This window comes from Ursus americanus, chromosome 17, assembly GCF_024610735.1.
Source record: "Ursus americanus isolate L20-20 chromosome 17, mUrsAme1.1.p, whole genome shotgun sequence".
Classification (NCBI taxonomy): Eukaryota; Metazoa; Chordata; class Mammalia; order Carnivora; family Ursidae; genus Ursus; species Ursus americanus.
The window spans coordinates 50,258,482-50,278,532 of record NC_142143.1 but is presented as its reverse complement, the minus strand read 5'-3'; the positions used below and the strand labels follow the sequence as shown (position 1 = coordinate 50,278,532).

Genomic DNA, 20,051 nt, shown 5'->3' with positions numbered 1-20,051 from the left:
GTGAACATATGACTGGGCTGGAATATATCAAAGTGCTTGCATGGGATATTACAGATCATGGATGCATTACAGTAAACCATTTATGGATATTTTATGATGCATGTATGGAATAACATCACCATACGATGGGAATAGAAAAGAGTATCAGAATTTCATTTGCATGGTAATAATCATTTGTGAGGAGAAACAATTTACCAAAAATAAGTTGATACCTTAGAGTGATAGATTAGATTTTTGGCAGTTATATTTTGTTTGGAGGACCAGTCAAGTTTATAGCGTGTTGACTATATGCTGCCTCTGGATCAGGATGTTTGGATTCCCATCCCAGCTCCATGACCTCGCTCGAGTTAGTTAACCTCTTTGAGCCTTGCTTTCCTTATCTGTAAAATGCATGTAAGAATAGTAGGGAGGCATACATTATTGTGAAGATTAAATGTGATAATTCGTGTAAATCACTAGTGTGCCAGTGTTTCTTTCGCACTCATTTTTATGATTTACTGTGCGTAGATTATTTGTTGGTGTAGTAACACTTTTGACAAGAAACAACAGGCTTCGGGGGCACCTGGGTGGCACAGCGGTTAAGCGTCTGCCTTCGGCTCAGGGCATGATCCCGGCGTTATGGGATCGAGCCCCACATCAGGCTGCTCCGCTATGAGCCTGCTTCTTCCTCTCCCACTCCCCCTGCTTGTGTTCCCTCTCTCGCTGGCTGTCTCTATCCTGTCGAATAAATAAATAAAATCTTAAAAAAAAAAAAACAACAGGCTTCAGAGTGCCCATAGCAGTTGTACTGGAAAGTTAATTTTATGTGCAGAGTGCAATTTTTACGTATTTCTGTCCTTCTTAACTATTTTATATATATTATTTTATTCTTCCAGAATCCTTCTTGAAATAAATTTACTTTAAGCTTTTTTAAAATGTATTTTTCTTGTTAAATTACATTTCATTGTTATTATTTGAATTATATGTTTAAAATTTTTATCTATTTGAGATTGTAGGTCTTTCCTTTTGTCATATCTTCTTTTGCTTATAAACTGAATGATCATTTCCCCATAGGTGTGATAAATATTATATTCTTTTTTCTGATGGCTTCTCTGTAATTTAATCTTAATTAAACTTTAGAATGATTTTTAGAGTGAGTTTTAGAATGAGTACTTTTTCATCCATTCAGTTTTTCTCTTTGGGTGGAGTTACTTCTGGTTTCTTATTTTAAGCTTTTTGACACTCAGTATTGTGAGGTGATATATAGTGTATTAGGAGCTTGTGACTCTTGATCTCAGGGTTGTGAGTTTGAGCCCCACACTGGATGTAGAGATTACTTAAACTAAAAAAAATAAAATAATAAATTATGAAAACCCTAACAAAACTAATAAGTAAACCATATTAAACAAGGTTCTAATTCAATGGAATACAATATTAGGAAATATTATGAAAACTAACAATGTAGAAAATAAATGAAAAATCATATAGAGTTGCTTATATGGCATGAATATAATTAAGTTAAATAATGCATTTTGAGAAGCATTACTGTAGTGTTGAGATTAAGGGTAACTCTTTTCTCTCTACTTTCCAATGTTTATAATGTTGCTACAAGGTTTTTATAGTTTATTTTTTTAAGATTTATTTATTTATTTTTAGAGAAAGAGAGAGAGAGGAGCATGAGCTGGAGGGGGAGAGAGAGAGGGGGAGACAGAATCCCAAGCAGACTGCACGCTGAGCCTGGAGCCCGACCTGGGGCTCAGTCTCACGTGAGACCCTGAGGTCATGACCTGAGCCAAAACCAAGAGTCAGACACTTAACGAGCTGCACCACCGAGACGCCCCAAGATTTTTATAATTTAGGAGTTTATTTTTTTATTTGAGAGAGCACACGCAAGTGCATGAGCAGGGGGAGGGGCTGAGGCAGAGAAGCAGACTCCCTGCTGAGCGGGGACCCTGATGTGGGGCTTGATCCCAGGACCCCGAGATCATGACCTGAGCCAAAGTCAGACATCTAACTGACTAAACCACCTGGGTGCCCCTATAATTTAAAAGTCTAAGACACAAAATGCCTGCTATTTAATTGCTCAAAATGATAAATATTAAAAAATCATATTGTACCTAAGTCTTTTATTCTAGCTAGCAGATTTATTGAATTTATTTACAAAATGTTTGTTAAAATCAAGTCTGTTTTATACATCAACTTCCTAGATGGCTAAGAAAAAACAAGGTCTCTCTCGGTTTTATATTGGTACCGAACAGGACCAAGACCATTCTATTTAAAACTCTTAGTCATGACATTTTGTAGATATTTCGTAAAGTAATTCTCAAGGCCAATGGGAAGTCAGCAGCAGAAACTTCTGTGACCCATTAAGGGGCTGCCCAGAGATCATCACTGGTTCCTGAGGCGTGTGTGGGGATATCCAGTTACGACCCAGGGAAAGTGCAGATCCCTTTCTTCAGGCAGTTGCAGACTTACCCTTCACAGTCGGGGGGACGGTCTGCCAAGCCAACATCTTCTCGAAGGGCATGCAGGCCCACTTGCCAAGGCCGTTATTCCCATTGAGGGTCAGGCCAGCAGGGACCTTTCTCATTTAACCCTGAATGTGTTCATTTCCACGAGGTTTTCAAAGGAGAATGAAAGACTCAGCAGGGCAAACGGTGGTATGATTGAACACACCCCAGTTTATGAAATTGTAGGACTGTTTCTTAGTTACAGATGGGTCTGCTCTTTGTCTGTCTCCGCTATTCCCAAAGCTGCTCTTAAAACAGAACACATTTTTATAGTAGCAAAGGTAATTTACCAAGGTACGTCTTTTCACTTGAAGTTAGAGGGAAGCCATTTTTTCCTTTTTTGAAGTGCTCCAGGTGGTAGATTCTGACATATCTCTAATTGCAAATGCTCTTGTTCTTATGACCAAACATCCTCCTGAACTGAAAATTAGAAATACACACACACACACACACACACACACGTATATTCTGACTGAAAGTAGATGACATTTTGCATATATAAAATTGTCGAACTTATAAAAATGCCTCTCGTACCAGAATATGTCTTTATGCTGACAGCCCTGCCCAGGGCTTGTTCATTGTTCAAGACATACCTCTATTTTGACATTTCCTGGAAAGGGAAATCCTTTTGAATGCATACAGTAAGAGCATTAGTCACTGAGATTTTTACATGTAATAGTTGAGTATTATCATTAGTTTTGATTCCCACATTATTGGAGTCGATTTTTAAAATCAACTAAAGCTTATGGAGCCCACCGGGGGACTTCCCCCTTTTTCTTATTACTGTGTTATGTAGAGCCATTGGCAGGAAGAAAAGCACTTTGCTACTTCAAACATCCCTGGTAGCTGAACTTCTCGTGGATAATATATTGTTGGGGGAACACTGGTCTGGCTCATAAGATTCAAGTTTGCTGCTTATATTTTCTAGAATATGTGATAAAATGGGAATAATTTGAACTACCTTTTTTTCACTAAAATCTGTCTAAAATTTATACTGAGTTGCAATTTGAGCAAAAGTAAAAACGTGTAATTTTTTAAAACTATAACTCAAAAATACTTCTCGATAAAAAGTCAGACGCAGGGGAGCCTGGGTTGCTCGTTCTTTTAAGCGGTTAAGTGTCTGCCTTCAGCTCAGATCATGATCCCAGGGTCCTGGGATAGAGTCTGCTTCTCTGTCTCCTCTGCTCCTCCCCCCGCTTGGGCACTCTCTCTCTCTCTCTCTCAAATAAATAAATAAAATATTTTTAAAAAATAAGATGTAATATGACTCAAGGCCCTCTCTGTGTGTGTCCAAATTTTTATCAGTGGAGTTGTGTGGAGTCTTGGCAACCCCCAGAAGGTAGCTGACTTCTATTTTCTGCACAGTTTTCCAGGGAAAACCCAACTCGAGGGAGGATAAGAAAAAGAAGGGCTGGGTGGAAAACCAGCTGGTTGGGGGTCATAGGGGTGGTAGATGGGGGTTAACCATGCTTTCTGGAGAAGAGAGAGGAAGAGGAAATCCTCTTGCCATAAACACCAGATTCGGATCCATTGCAAACATTGGATTTGGCAACACAGTAGGAAGAAAAAGGTTTGACTCCTCAGGTGCGTGAGGACCCACTTTAGAAGTTGAGTGTAATTGCTTTTCTGCTGTCTCAGGTCTGCAGCCGCCTCCTGTCTGGAGAAGGTTTCTTTCAGCTTCCCATGCCCTCATCCAGTGACCATGAACAGAGTCTGATTTGAGAAGAACTAGGGGCACCTGGCTGGCTCAGTCAGTGGCGCATGCAACTCTTGATCTCAGGGTTGTAAGTGCCAAGTCCCATGTTGGGTGTAGAGATTACTTAAAAAAATAGAATCTTTTTTTAAAAAGAAGAAGAAAAAGAAATGCTTCTTTCCAGCTTTTTCTTCAAGGTTTTTGAATGGCTTCCTAAGGTTTCCAGCTCTTTATCTTCATGGCTCATCCTGCCATCTGTCCCAGAACTTTCCTCCTCTTGCTCCACAGTCATGATCTGTCTGAAAGGTAACGCCCGAGAAACTCCATTTCTTATTGACAAAGGGCAGTCATTTTATTTCCCCTCTCCTGAAGCTTGCAAACTGTACTTTGAGTTTAGGCTGTCACCGTCTGAAGACTTTTAAGATGCTCTGTCGGGTCTACTCTGTGTTCTCTCTTTTAGAAATATTGGTATAGAATTGATTTTTCTCTCTCTTCTGGATATTGAAATGCACACTTAGCTTCGCAACATCAGTTTCTTCCTGGGTCCTCTTATCTGGTTGGTTGTTAGTATGCTCTCTATCTCCCGAGTCCGAGTTATCACCTGTCTTCCTTCTCCAAGGGCAGCTGCCAGGTCTTTGATCTTTCACACACATTCTTCCAGGCTTTTTTTTTTTTTAAATTAAATTAAATTAAATTTTCTCATCATTATAATTGTCCTCTTTAATCCCCACCCCTATTCACCTGGCTCCCCTCTGGTAACCATCAGTTTGTTCTTTGTAGTTGAGAGTCTGTTTCTTGGTTCATCTCTCTCTCTCTTTCTCTCTTTTTTCCTTTGCTCATTTGTTTTATTTCTTAAATTCCATATCTGAGTGAGATCATATATTTATCTTTTCCTGACTTATTTCACTTAACATTGTATTCTTCAGATCCATCCATGTTGCTGAATGGCAAGATTTCATTCTTTTTTATGAATAATGTATATATATAACCTCTTCTTTATCCATTCAACTAGTGATGGATAATAGCCATGGTTTGGCTCTTATAAATAATGCTGCAGTAAACATAGGACTGCATGTATCCCTTTGAATTAGTGTTTTTATATTTTGAGGGTAAATACCCAGTAGTATGATCATTGGATTGTCTTTTTAATTTTTTAAGGAACCCCCCGATACTGTTTTCCACAGTGACTGCACCATTTGGCATTCCCACCAACAGTGCAAGAGGGTTTCCCTTTCTCCACATCCTTGCCAACATTAGTTATTTCTTGTGTTTTTGATTTTAGCATTCTGACATGTGTGAAGTGATATCTCATTGTGGATTTGATTTGTATTTCCCTGATGATGAGTGATGTTGAGCATCCTTTCCTGTGTCTATTGGCCATTTGGTTGTCTTTGGAGAAATGTCTGTTCATGTCTTCTGCCCATTTTTCAATTGGATCATTCATTTTTGGGGTGTTGAGTTGTATCAGTTCTTCATATATTTTGGATACTAGCCCTTTATTGAATATGCCATTTGCAAGTAGCTTCTCCCATTCAGTAGGTTGCTTTTTAGTTTTGTTGATTGTTTCCTTTGCTGTGCAGAAGCTTTTTATTTTGATGTAATCCCAATAGTTTATTTTTGCTTTTGTTTCCCTTGCCTCAGGAGACATATGTAGAAAAACTTTGCTACAGCCGATGTCAGAAGGATTACTTCCTGTGCTCTCTTCTAGGATTTTTATGGTTTCAGGTCTCACATGTAGGTCTTCAGTCCATTTGAGTATATCTGTTTATATTTGTGTGTGGTATAAGAAAGTGGTCCAGTTTCATTCTTCTGCATGTGTCTGTAGCATCCCTCCCATCTTGATCTGCCTTTCCACAGAGACTCTAGAGCTCTATATGGAATCCAGAGGTTTTTTTATCTGTTGCCCTGAGTAGTGTTGAGTTTATTGTAGCTTTTCCACTGTGTCTGTGGATTTAGTTTCTGTACAGAAATTCTTGCCTTCAGTATCAGACATTGGCTCATCTTATTCAGCACGTGGAGATTTCTCTTTTCCAAGTTGGTTTCCTGTAAAGCACAGGATGGACCAAATCACAGGATTACCACGTCCAGGGCATTGGGTACTCTGGGCTTTCATCTTCTTCCACCACAGGGTAAAACTTGATAGGAGCTTTGCATTTTTCTAGAACCGGGCGAAGCTGTTAATGTTGTATTTCTTGTCTCTCTGTATAGAAAACTTTTTTTTTCAGTGACTGAAGATTCTGTTAAAACTAAGAGAACTGGCAGCTTAGCAGCTGTCTAGGTACATGTCCTTGTCTTCCATTTCTACCCAGGGAGGACGAGAGCGGTCTCACATTGTTAGGTACTTCTGCCACACAGCAATGCAGTGTCTCCCATTTTGGTCAGAAGTACAGCTCATCCAGGGCATTCCAAGCTGCCGCAGAGCCTTCCGTAGCCGTCCTAGCCAGCTGGGTCACAGCATACCCTGCTGAGCCCTGGTTATGGTTCTGTACAGCACCGAGCTTGCACCTGGCACCTGGGATGAGCCACGAATGGGGAGGGTCAGTGGGGGTGCAGAGCTGGTCCACAGCCCTGCCCACGGCTCCTTCTTTTCTTTAACTTTACTCTCCGTGGCTCTGGAGGCCCCTTCCATCCTCCACACATGTGGTTTCCTCTGCCTTGAAAGCCATACCTCTCCCTGTGTGCGTGGGCACAACGTCCATCTGTAACTGCCTCCTCCCTGTGACCACAGTGGCCCAGGGCAGAGCCAGGTGCAGAGGCGATGCTGAGGGCTCCGTGCTTACTCGTGGAGGGAGGGAGGGGGTGAGTGACAAAGGGGCGAAGCCCCACTTGTCGCCCTTAAGATTCCCACATAGTGCCCTGCTGCCTCAGCAGAGGCTTCTTTTAGGAGGGCTTAAACTCCTTGGAGAATTCCGAACTGGAAGGCGGGGGCACTTGTGGCCTGGGCTCCTGATCCCTCCCTGCCCTCCGCTCAAGTAGGTTTTAAAGCAGCATATCACGTGTGAATTGCCTAGTCAAGTAGCGAGACACGCAGCGGCTGCCGCTCCTGTTAAAATTACAAAGCCACGACTTGGGAGAGGAGCGCTCTGTAAGAACGGTGGAATGCAATGCGGTAGAGCTTGTCCTATAAAGAAAATAATAATGGCCTCAGAGAGCTGCTTCTTTTGTTTTCTTGTTAAGATCTCTGTTATTTGGGAGTGAGTGGGCAGTGCAGGAAGAACACAGCCAACAGCCGGGCCGGCTTTTCCCTCGGAAGGTCCTGAGACCTGGTGTGTGTCATACCAAATCAAGCTACTTTTTTTTTTTTGTCCCCAAATAGTTATGTCTTAGTCCAAGCATCTAACTTGTGCTGGGCACATGGTAGGCACCCACTTTGTATTTGTCGAGTGAACAGATATGCTAAATCCTAAATACTCCTTAGTTACAGGTAGTTGAAATAAAAGTACAGGAATGTCTGATGATTATCGTGTGTTAACCGTGAGCGAATCTTTCGTTGGCTTTATCTGGTTTTTCCGTGACTTGATATTTCTTCCTGACGGACCTGTCACTTCCCTCCTTTCTGTCGCTTTTACAACTGGCGGCAGGTTCCCCCTCACCGGTACTTCTGGAGTCCTCCAGGCTCTGAGGCCTGTCCCGGAGGAGGGGAAGAAGAACAGCATTCATCTTAGTTCACCCCTCTCCTCCCCAACCCCAAGAAGCCGGTGCTGTTTTTACCAGAGAAGAGTGGAATGGCTTGTTTTTAAGAGTCATGCTTACACTTGAGAAACAAATGTTGACAGAGAGGCCAAGGGGCAGGGGATGTAGGTTAGCGGACAGTGTGAAGGTGTGTTGTTTAGGTGTGTGTTTTTTCCTCCTCCATGCTGCTGGCTGCAGCGGCTCCTGGCAAGAGTTTGAGTTTGGGTTTCACAGTAGAAAAAAATTACCCAAGTTAATGCAAAAGGCCGTGTTTTCTGATTGTGGGAAGTTGAAATTGGAACAGTTTTGTCCCTGTGGTATGAATAGTGTATGGTTAAGCTGGGGGTGTGGCTTCTGCCCCCACACCCCCTCCCTCACTGCCCACCCCTACGAGGCCCAGCTGCATCTGGCATGAGGAGGGAGAGCATACCCAGCCAAGTGATACCACCTGAGCTCCTCAGGCCAGGCCTGCCCAAGCACCCATACTGCAGAATAAAAGCTGTTCACCTGCATGTAGGAAGGGCTGAATCATGGTATTGTTCACCTGAAACTAATATTGCACTCTATGTTCACTAACTGGAATTTAAATAAAAACTTAAAAAAAAAAGCTCTTCACCTGGCCTGCAGCAGGTCTACATGGCCGTCAGCTTCGTCTTCAGCTAGAAGGTAGGATGCTGACCTCCCCACCAGGCTCTCTGCTCTGTTCCTTTCCCATCCTCTTCTACTGGGCCCTGTGGAAAACTGATTCCATTGTAAGTAAATGGCCTAGTTTCTTGCCCCTCTTCATAGGCTATTCCTCTAAAACTTTATGTTTCCACCTCCTCCTTTCATCTCCAAGGAGAAACATCCTTTGTGGCCTTTCCTAGAGGAAGCTCTGCACCCTGCTTAGCTCCTCATTGCATGGAGTCCAAACATCATCTTTCCATCCTTTGTACAGAAGGCCTCCCTCTTCCATGGGGTCAGGCCACCCACTGGACCCCCCCTTCTCTTGTTCCTTGTGACGCTCAGGGACTTGGTTCTGAGTCACTCCTCCTCACTGATGGAGGTCTTCAGTACCTCTCTCGTAGCATCCTCACAGCTCACGTCTACTGGCCTTCACCTCCACACCTGAGTTGTTACCAGAGGAAACTTCTCTGATGACAAATACCTGCTCTCTTGCGGTCCCTGCTTGTCTTTCCAGTTTTCTTGCTTGTGTGCTCCCCACACACCTGTTCTGTAAGAGATGGCCCTAACCAGTCACTTGACCCCTCTCTGTTTTCATCATCCCCATACACATGGTCCTTAGCTCACCTGCTTCACTTGAGGTGATTTTTGACCCCCATCAAAGCTGATCACTCCTTCCCCTGGGTTAACACTTGGAGCATATTAGTGTATTCAGAAAAGAAACCGGCCAAGGAGGTAAATCCGTGCCTTCCTCCCCCTCAAAAAAAGTATGGTGTATCGAGGAAGGATTGTGTGTGTGGGGGGGAATTATAGAAATTCTGTTGTAGAGATTCTTTTCTAAAATTTAGTCTTGTAACTTAAAAAAGAAAACCCAACACATTATTACCAAAGTTGTATAGGCACATAATTAAAACGTAATAGAACAAACAAGCTTATAATGAAAAGCAACCATTGCTTCCCCACCTGCAGTCTTGAACTACAGGGTCAACAATTTTTAAATGTTTGGTTTTTAATTTCTCTGGTGGTTACTGCCATATTTCTGAATATTATTGTTTAATCTCAAATAGGGCTAGTGAAAAATATCTCCTAAAATAATGAAGTCATAAGCTATATAACACTGAATTATATTACCAATTTCATTATTGAAAAATATTCTAGACAAATGCCTTTAAGTCATGATGATACGGAGTCAAAAATCTTCACCTCCCAGTTTCTCTTTTAGTGTTAGGAATGGAATTTTAAAAATATATTTTGGGGTGTATTTTGTATATTTTAATAGCATAAAACTGATGTTTTCTCCAACGCTTTTTCTTTTTCAGGTTCTTTTGCCCCTTGAGGCCATTTTTTTTTAATTGCACGAGGGTACAGTATGGAAAGTTCATACTTTCAAAGCACCTCATTCACAAAACCACGATAAGCACTTTGTGAGGCTCTTGAAAGCTACAGCTTATTCTGTCTTTGAATCTTATCTCTGAAGGTGGGCTTAGAAAGAGGCTGTGTCTCAACTCTAAGCCAGTGTTATAGGAAAGGTTACTGAGGAGAGGCATACATTCGGAAAAAAAGCCCTCTAGGTGCCTCATTTCAGGGTGCAAAATGGCTGCCTGTGGTTGAAAATAAGTTGGTAGGTAGAGACTTTCGTGCATTTAATTAAAGTACTGTGCTAAAGAAATTGTAGCAATTATATATTATTAACCTAAGAGGTGCCAAGGCTTTGAAGTTATTTGCCATGGCCCATTATTTTCCTTGATTGCATGCCATCGGAGATGGAGCCGGGCTGTTCAGTTACGTAGGCATTTAGAAGAAGAGCAACATAGTAAACCCAAGTACAAAATTAGGATCTTCGGAACTCCAGGCTACATACTCAAGCTCTCGAGTGAAGCCAGTCTTTTGCTGCCATAGTTACTTTGACTCTGATTAGGCTGCCTTCCCTGCCCACTCCCCGGTCAGACATTATTTAGTTTATTGGAAAATACATGTTGTGTGTGTCAACTAAAAACAGGGTGTCATTTTGCGGCTTAAATGGAGGAGGATTTTATTTTAGACTGAAGTGAAAGAATACGGAAATTGAAGATCTGAGAGGAACAGTGCTGGGTCCGTTATTGTAAGAAAGGCAGGCTTTGCAAGTGTAGGGCTTAGAAGTCCTTACACGTGTGGTAGACAGCAGGGGGGCATCTCTGGCTAACAAGAGATCAAAATGTACTTTTCTGTATTAATAACTCTGCAAAGAGGCCGAGGGTTTCAGTGAGAAGAATACAATAAGGTTCTAGATCTGATTTTATCATTTTAAGCTGTACTCAGCTACAGTTATTAAATAGAAAGGTTTCCTGAGTACCCATGACATGCCTGACAGCTAAAATTTGACAGCTGAAAATGATTAGGAATCATCGGGCCAATCCCTTCATTCTACATAAGAGAAAACAAACGTGAGAGGCCGAGTGACTTGCCTAAGTGACCTTGGACAAATCCCCACATAAGTAAGTCTGCTACATTTTACTTGTATTAGCTCCAACATTTAAACATATTTTAATATTCATTAGAACTTTGTTACTTTAGTGACATCTGATGTTATTATAGAGTTTCTTCCTGCATTAGTAAACAAAAGCCTTCTTCTATTCACTGGAGGAAACATTGAGCATTTACTGTGTTCAGGGCACTCTGTTGTTGCTTTTAAAGATATGGCCTGTTAGCTGAATATAAAATTTAGTGTTCAGACCCAGACCTTTCAGAGCCTTTCTTTGGCTTTTAAAGATATGGCCTGTTAGCTGAATATAAAATTTAGTGTTCAGACCCAGACCTTTCAGAGCCTTTCTTTGGCTCTGGTCATCTTTCTTTGGCTTTTAAAGATATGGCCTGTTAGCTGAATATAAAATTTAGTGTTCAGACCCAGACCTTTCAGAGCCTTTCTTTGGCTCTGGTCATCTGCTTATATCCCATGTGGAGGTTGTCAACCCTCTGTAGAAAATGTAGGTTGAACGTGTGGTTGAAAAGATGTATGTAACTGCTAGCCCTGCGTTGCCCAATGTGTAGTTCAAGAAAAAATTCTGTTTTTCTTCTTTCCTCTGCACTCAGCCCTCAATTCTTCTGTCCACCAAATGTGTTGATTTTTCCCATACCAAGCAATTCTTAGCAGCTAGGTGTCCCACAATTTAACTCAGTTGTATCTGTGATTTAATTCAATTCTGACACTGTTTACCTGGAGACACCATCAGATCCCCCAGGTTAAGGGCTCAGTTCTGCAAGGCTTTTTCCCCCTTCAGATGTCAGTTCCAAGTCCAGGTTGTCACCTTGGCTTCTGACTAACCAGCCACAAATTAGAAATTCCATTGACTCCCGTCACCCCCTCAGGTTCATTTGTTAGCTAGAATGGCTCACAGAACTCTGGAAAACCATTTATTTACTAGATTACTGCTTTATTATCAAAGGATACAACTCAGAAACAGCCAGTTGGCAGAGATGTATAGGGCCAGGTATGGGGGAAGGAGTGTGGGGCTTCCATACCCTCTCCAGGTACTTCCACGTGCTCACCAACCTCAAAGCTGTCCAGATTTCTTCCTTTGGGGTTTTTATGGAGGCTTCATTATAGAGGCATGATTTATTAAATCATTGGCCATCCATGATTCAACCTCCATTCTTCTCCCTTCCCTAGAGGTGGGGGGTAGGGTGGAGTTGAAAGTTCCAACCCTCCAATTTGTGGTTGGTTCCCCTGGCAACCAGTCCCCAACCACAGGGCATTCCAGAAGTTACCTCATTAACATAAACTCAGGTGTAGTTGAAAGGGGCTTATGAATAATAAAAAATACGCCTTTCACTTTTATTGCTTATCACTTAGGAAATTCCAAGGGTTTTAGGAACTCTGTGCTGGGAACCATGGACAAAGACCAAAATATATATTTCTCTTTATAAATCACAACATCACAAGTAGCAACTAGTCACTATTTAAATTTAAATGTGTTAGGGGTTGTGGGGCCCTCCTGTTTACAGTGACAACCTGGATTTGTAGTTAGCATCTGAAGTGGGAGCAGTTTTGTAGGACTGAACCCTTAAACCTGTGGGATCTGATGCTACCTCTAGACATTGACTATTTAAATTTAAATAAAAATTGTTTAAAAATAAGTATACTTAAAAATTTAGTTCCCCAGTCACACAACCACATTTGGATACGTATTGGACAGCACAGATTTAGAACATTCTCATCACCTTAGAAACTTCTTTTGGACCACGCTGTTCTATCCCTTTCCATGCCAGAGTCGCTATGAATCTGGACCTGGAATCCAAGGACCTGAATTTGAATTCCACATTTACCATTGCCCTTGCTGCTGTTATATAAACTGGAAGGTCTCAGGTCCTTTAACCTAAACAGAGCTTTGGTTTCCTTTTGTGTAAAATGAGGTTACATACACTACAAAGTCTGTGAAATGCTTCACGTCACACCTAAAGGGCCTACATACAGGTAGAAGTTGGGTTGTTGGTTACTGTGGAGAAATATTTGCACGTGAAGATCTTTGCCTTTTTGCTGGCTTCATGTGGAGTTCAAAGTTTGTATGGCATCTCAGATTCATCCGTTCTGTGGGTGAATTCTGACCCTGCAACCACAGGTGCCTGTAAGCCTTTATTCTTTGGTAGATCATAAAGTAAGACGTTTCCTTCCACCAGCCTTCTTCCTCAGGTCTATCCTTCACTCAGTACAGTTTTTAAATAAGGCTCAGTGTAGGGTAATGGTTAAGATGGTTGGCCTGCTCTGCCAGCTTTGCCACATACTCACCACGTGACTTCGGCAGGTCTAACCTTGTTTTCTCATCAATATATGAGAGGATAATAATCGGACATATACCACAGAATTGCTGTGGGAGTTAAATGATGTAGCACTCATGTACTTAAGCCTAGAGCACAGAACTTTGCGAATGTTCAGTTGATTGTTGCTGTTAACACCAGGATGGTGACATACTGAGAATTTAGTACAGAAAACACATTGGGGGAACATTCTAGTTGAACTAAGGTTAGAGTAAGAGTACAAAGTCTAAGTACTAATCTTGATCACTGAAGAAGACCTGACGTTGAGAAGTTTTGAGATTTACAAGATACGGGCTTTCTTTTTCTCACTATACCTATAATTGATCAGCTCAGGGGAACAGGGTTCTGGCTCTTTTTCCATGTTCTTTCCTTTGCCCAGAGTCTCATGGGCATATAAATGCCTAGGAGAAGCAGGCAGGGAGTGTCCATGCATAACGTGGGGAACTGTGGGTGAGAGACCTAGAGAATCACAAGGACTGCAGCGAGCTCGGGAGCATGCACGTCCCTTGTCTAAGGGCTCTAATTCCACTGCTAACCTTCGGCTACTTACGACCCTGCAAGAACAGAGTGTTAGCAAATCTAGGTGTTTTGTGCAATCGCCAGGTTTCCAGTACTGGCTCATTTTGTTTAAAGCTCTGTACATACTCTAGAAGACTATGTGGGTAGGAATGATAATCTTTTTAAAAAAGCATCGTTTCCCACTGTCTTTCGAAGAATGCTAATGTTGTGAGTTGTTAATTTGGAATTATTTAAAAAGAAGGTTCTTTAGTCAAATGACTTTGGGGAACCTTGATTCTATGACCCCAGATATGTTTAGAAAATATTTCACACTGGATTGGATTTGCCAAACTTTCTTGGTCAGAGAACCCTGCTCCCAAAGGACATGTATGAAGCTCTCCTTGTCACCACACAATGTGGGTGGCGGTATTCTGGAGCACGGTGGTAGGAGTGGACTGATCTGGTGGACGTCTTTTTATACAACAGATGTAAGTTGAATGTTAATTAATATTGAGGAGATCATTATAAGTCACTAACTCTTGTAATGTAAATGAAACCTTGACTTGTCCATTTTTTGACAGGGTCAGGTTTTCTCTTTTTAAATAAAAGATCTGGTCATGGTAAAGCCTATTTACTAGAACATATGTGCTATTTTGATGTAGTTTCCATAGGAATAAATATTGAGGTTACTTTTGTTTGGGGAATTAGGCAAATGTGCTCTATAACAATATGTGCAGCCGAATTCAGGGGATATAATAATGAGAACCAAGTCCACTAGAGCTGTACTTTGAAGAATAATGGTTGGGCATGCCAGTTGTGGTCTCAAATTTACTATCACTACATTGTTTTAATGACTTGGTTATTTGGGACAAAGGGGTATTTTCACTCTCATCAATGAAAGCTGTGCACAGTCTAGGGAGGAGGTTAAAAGAAAAATTCCTCTAAAAGGAATTAGTGAGCCTTCTATTTAAGCAGTAAACTCTTGAACATGTTCTCAAGAATTCCTTTGGTAACAACCTCAATTTACCTTGCCTGCTATTTCAGATGTGTCTTAAAATAGCATGATTTCCCACAGTCCTATTGAAATTATGGTGTTCTCCACTTAGTAAAATGTTTCTGCATTAGATTTCATTTAACTGCATTTTCATGTGTCTTTATTCTGAGCCTCAATTCAATTTGGGAACACAGTTCACTAATACAAATCTTTCTGGACATTTCATTTTGGTTAGCATTTAGATTTGGGGTGGGGGGAATCGATTTTTTTTCCCCTTGATGATTTCCAAAGGTATTTCTAGATACTAATATAGAAATCAGAGAACAAGAAGGCACAGAAGACCCACCCACCTGCGGTGTAATGTATTTCAAAGACTGAGAAAAAGAAAGGTTCCAGGACATGGGGTGGTGGTGTCTCATGCTCTGCACAGCTGCTTTGCTGTGATAAGAAAGTGGAGCTCAATTTATGCTGACCTTGTATCCAACCAAAGTTTATCCTACGAACTGTTGGAGGACTAAAGGGAGAGAACTTCCTGTGAAATACAGCTAATGTCGGCCTGTAAAGGGTTGCAAAATGAAAAGCTGAGAGCATGACGCATACTGGCAGGGGGGACTCCAACAGGATTTCCTGTGCTGGAAAGGAAGCTTGTTGGAAGCCTCTTAATTCATTCAGAAACATGGAGACCAATATGGCAGTTAAGAGCTTGGTTTTGCAGTTACGGAATCTAATCTAATACAGTCCACTCACTGCATCCTATATCTAATATATAAGAAAATTACGCATTCTGTATTCATTCCAGACACTCAGTGTTATCTTGAATGGGAACATTTCCTTGAACATCTCATGTATTCCTTTTTGATAATTTTTAAATATAATTCTGCCAGATAAATAGGCACTTCGTTGGGCACTTTAGTCTCTGTTCCAATATGGGAAGTTTTCCTCAAGTTAAAATTTAAATTATACAGAATTTTAAACTGGATGTAGGGGCGCCTGGGTGGCACAGCGGTTAAGCGTCTGCCTTCGGCTCAGGGCGTGATCCCGGCGTGATGGGATCGAACCCCACATCAGGCTCCTCCGCTGGGAGCCTGCTTCTTCCTCTCCCGCTCCCCCTGCTTGTGTTCCCTCTCTCACTGGCTCTCTCTCTCTGTCAAAAAATTTTAAAAATCTTTAAAAAAAATTTTTTTAAATTAACTGGATGTGGTAAGATTTACATTACGTTACATGAATATTATAGAACTGAAATAGACACCAAAAAATATTCAGTCAGAATCATTTGTGATAATAGTATAAGTCAAGATTCAAAACAACAGTTATAAGCTAATAAATGCACATTGGTATTTTAGTTTACTTTTTTGGAATCTTCATATTTACCATTGTTAGACATTGCTTTAAAACTTTTTTTAAGAGGAAAACGTGTAAGTGAGATTGAATTCAGGTATACCTTTTGGCAAAAGCAATGCTAAGGAAGCCACACCTGCTTGACTTTTTTGCTTCAAATGGACCAGTTTAGTTGGAAGAGTCTTGAATATATGTATTTCATTTCTTACCACATGTCATTAGTTAAGTTTTACTGTAGTTTTTGCTATCTTATTTAGAACTAGCTGAATTACTGTGATTACTTTAAAATTACTATAGCATAATATGCTAAACCTTAAAACTTCGTCAAGAATCAAGTTTACTTTCTCAAAAGTAGGACCAGTCTTGCTACATAATAGGAATATTATAAGTTGTATATTTATTGGTGTGTACACATGATTTTTATTAATCTCTGTATTTTGTATGTGGATAAGATTCTAAGTAGCTATGAAATGTCTCCTTATATTTAAACTCTCTCTTCCAATGTGTCAGACTTTAGAAATAACTGGTTAATAAACATGAAGCACTGAACTCAATGCCAAGGGGGTGTTAGTTTCAAAGGACTCTCTAGAATCTCTATAGAAGCTCTTTTTTTTTTAAATAAAGATTTTATTTATTTATTAGAGAGAGAGCATGAGAGGGGGGAGGGTCAGAGGGAGAAGCAGACTCCCTGCTGAGCAGGGAGCCCAATGCGGGACTTGATCCCCGCACTCCAGGATCATGACCTGAGCCGAAGGCAGTTGCTTAACCAACTGAACCACCCAGGCGCCCCTCTATAGAAGCTCTTAACAGGGCTTTGTTTATTGTTTTTTATTTTAGGTGTTAGGAGGCAGCATAAATAATGGTTTAAGGTGATACACCAGGGGTGCCTGGATGGCTCAGTCAGTGGCTTAGGTCATGATCTCAGGGTCCTGGGATCGAGTCCCACATCAGGCTCCCTGCTCAGTGAGGAGTCTGCTTCTCCCTCTCCCTCTTCCTCTGCCCCTGACTCATTTTCTCTCTCTCAAATAAATCAATAAAATCTTTAAAAAAAAATAAGGTAATACACTAGATATACCAAAGGACTCCCCATTACCTCCAGTGGACTGTTCTCTCTCTTGTTTGGTAAGCAAGTGATAGAGATGAGAACAGCCCTAGGTCTGTAGTTGTGAACTAATCAATGTCTCATATCTCCATTTGCCTTTGTGTTCTTTTTATTTCTAATAAATTATAAGGAAGAAATTATTGTTTAGAATTCTGTACTATTGAGCTTAAGAAAGAAACCATGTTTTTAAAAAATCATGCATCCATGTTATTAAAAATAACAGCAGGAAGTGGTAGATGTAATGAAACACATCTATTTGGTGTTAATAGAATGTGAACTGTCAGTCAGACGGGCACCTTTTTTTGTTAGAGACAGTCATGGCCCGCTGGTTTGGTCTATTGCTACGCGGCTATTGTCAAACATTTGTCAGGCATTTTTAGAACACTTACTATGGCTAGGTGCTAAGAATTTATAAATGAATACAATTAAGGACCTTATCTTGGAGAAATTTCATAGTCGTTCTTCAAAAGCACTATTCCTGAGGTGCCTGGGTGGCTCAGCCGGTTAAGTGTCTGACTGTTGATCTCTGCTCAGATCTCAGCTGTAGGTTTATGAGTTCGAGCCCCAAGTTGAGCTTCATGCTGGGCATGGAGCCAATATAAAAGAAAAAAAAAAGCGCAATTCCTAATACGGTTTGTTCTGTCTTCTCTAAATGAGGAACCCTAGGACAAATCATTCCAAGAGTGTGTTAATCATTAAAGAAAAAGCCTTTCATAGTTCGGCCCCATGTTTAGCTGTGCAAGTTTATTTTCCCCAGTTCTCCAAAGGAAGACTCTCTTTGCTGTGTTATCTTGCCTCATCCCATGGCACATGCTGAGCTTACCCGTTTAGCACTTTATTGCATACTGGTGTGTACAGTATGTTTTTAGTCCCACCTCCCCAACTTGATTGTCTGAGCTTTGCTCGGAGTTCTTTCTAACTAGAGCTTAGGTTCCCACCTGCTTTGGGAAGAAAGCTGGACTAGAGTATGGGAGGAATGACAGCAGAGAGCCTGAGATCAAAAATTAACCAGATGATCAACAAGGAAAGTAACCCATATGAGGAATAATCAACTGTAAGTTAAGACTGTAAGAATTAGTTAAGCCCTGTAACTTGCCAAAATTTTGTTTTAATATCCTCTTAATGCAGTAAGTTGCCTAACATGGTTCTCCATAAACACTTAAGTTGGGCTTTGGTGGCTTACTAGAGTTAGCTTGCAAAGCGGCCTTGTTTGGCCTTCACGGTGTTTGAACCATCAGGATATTTTCCAAAAATTCAGATCTCTAGTTTGTCTGAAATCACCTCCCCCACCCCAGTGAACTGTAGGGGAACCTTAGTGAGCTCATTTTCCAAGAGCCGTGGAAAAGGCAGAGAACAACAGCAGCAGCAAACTTGTATTGAAGGTTTACTATACGCCAGGCACGGTTCCCAGAACAGGATGAACCTCACAGTCTCTCTTGTAAGTAGATACTATCATTATCCTCATTTTATAGATAAGGAAACTGAGGCACGAGATGGTTATGCATCTTATTGTGTGATCGCATAGCTCACAGATGGTGGGCGAGATCCAGACGAGAGCAGGCCGACTGCGGATGCCGGTGCTTGGGGGGACTGAGGCGCCTGTTCCCAAGTCTTCCCTAAAATGATTGACAAGCTTTGGTTATAAAGTAACAAAGTGGGTTTTAATGTGTGAAAGTAGAACAGCACTTTATTTCTTTCCATTTCCCTAGATTGCGTTTAACTTGATCCTTCACTTTGAAGCAGAATGACAGCTTCGTGAAGAGGCCACACAAATCTATTTGCTGAAAATTAGTTTGAGTGTTTGTTGTTTGTATTAACTGCTTACTATTTTTGTCACATTTGCTCATTTTCATTTTCAAGGGTCATAGCAACGTCATCTTTCCTAAACCAAACTGACCCCTCCTTTCTCTGGATTCTGGTTGTACTTTCATTTGGCTGCTGCGTCATGTACTGTCTTATTTTAATCTAGATCTCCCAGTTAGACTGTAAGCGTTTTAAGAACAGCGTAGTCCTTGGTTTCTCATATCCGTATAGCCTATGCGTGTATGAATGTATGTAACAACGTTTAGGACATTAAGTTTACTAGGTTTTTATTTTATTTACTAGGTTTTTAGTAAGTATTACATGTTGGAGAGGGTGTTAAGATGAAAGTATATGTATGTATATTGTTATGTATATAAAATTTTTGTTCTGAAGTTTGCAAGCATACTCAAAAGTAGACAGAAGAGTACAGTAAATCCCCATGTACCCGTACCCAGCTTCAACAACTCTGATATGTTTTTAAATTGTGAAATACACGTAATGAATATTATACACACACACACTCTTAAAGGAATAACAATGAAAAATCAAACCCCATGTTGTAATCATCTGGTGTGTGTGGGAGGGGGCACAGGGAGAGAACCCCCAAGGAGACTCCCCACTGAGCAGGGAGCCCCATGTCGGGCTCTGTCCCACGACCCATGAGACCATGACTTGAGCCGAAACCAAGAGTGGGACGCTCAACTGACTGAGCCACCCAGGCGCCCCATGTGTATTGTTGGTTTCTTACTAAACGGTTGTCAGAAAGAATTCTGAAGCGTGCTGTGTTCAGTTACAGAAGAAAATGTTATGATCATTTATCAACGTCGGAGCAGAGGAAGAGGTAGTAGCTGCCTGTGTCCGAGTTAACTGACAACTAAGCTGTCATGATTTTTGAGTTCCTTGACAGCTGAGTTGTAAGAGCAGAGCAGAGGAGTCCCAGCACAGTAGCAACGCGGCAGTCCGGCTGTCTTGGTAAGGCACTTGTTTTTGCACAAGCCAAGTGAATGT

General features: G+C 41.1%; 1 protein-coding gene across 3 annotated transcripts in view; it reads left to right on the top strand.

The window, feature by feature from the left end:
• SRGAP1 (SLIT-ROBO Rho GTPase activating protein 1) overlaps positions 1-20,051 on the top strand; it is a 257,927-nt gene that overhangs the window by 32,037 nt on the left and 205,839 nt on the right. The window contains exon 1 of one of the 3 annotated variants that reach the window (XM_087869002.1): positions 924-18,678. The exons of the other annotated variants lie outside the window; for them this stretch is intronic. The gene's annotated coding sequence lies outside the window, so the exon portion shown is untranslated. Of the gene's footprint in view, positions 1-923; positions 18,679-20,051 lie in introns of those variants that run through there. 3 annotated transcript variants of the gene reach the window in all.